The sequence below is a fragment of the Penaeus monodon genome, chromosome 33, assembly GCF_015228065.2.
Source record: "Penaeus monodon isolate SGIC_2016 chromosome 33, NSTDA_Pmon_1, whole genome shotgun sequence".
NCBI classification, from domain to species: Eukaryota; Metazoa; Arthropoda; class Malacostraca; order Decapoda; family Penaeidae; genus Penaeus; species Penaeus monodon.
The window spans coordinates 24,067,999-24,068,270 of record NC_051418.1 but is presented as its reverse complement, the minus strand read 5'-3'; positions in this window follow the sequence as shown (position 1 = coordinate 24,068,270).

Sequence of the window (272 nt, the reverse complement as noted above, 5' to 3'; positions counted from 1 at the left end):
TATATATAGAGACCTACAAGCATACAACAGGGAAAGGTTTTACAGAAAAGATTTATAGGTAAGTGAAATGAAAAATATATGGTTTACGTGAATTATTTTTTTTTTTAATGATATCTATTGTTTTCATTAAATACGAACATCTGAATCAGCCTTAAATAAAACAGAATCGATACAGTTTCTTCAATCTGTTTTTTTAGTTTCCACCACATGCAATTAGGTTAATCCCTGTCTGGGTAAAAACTAGGAAAATTCGACAGATTCAATTTCCAATT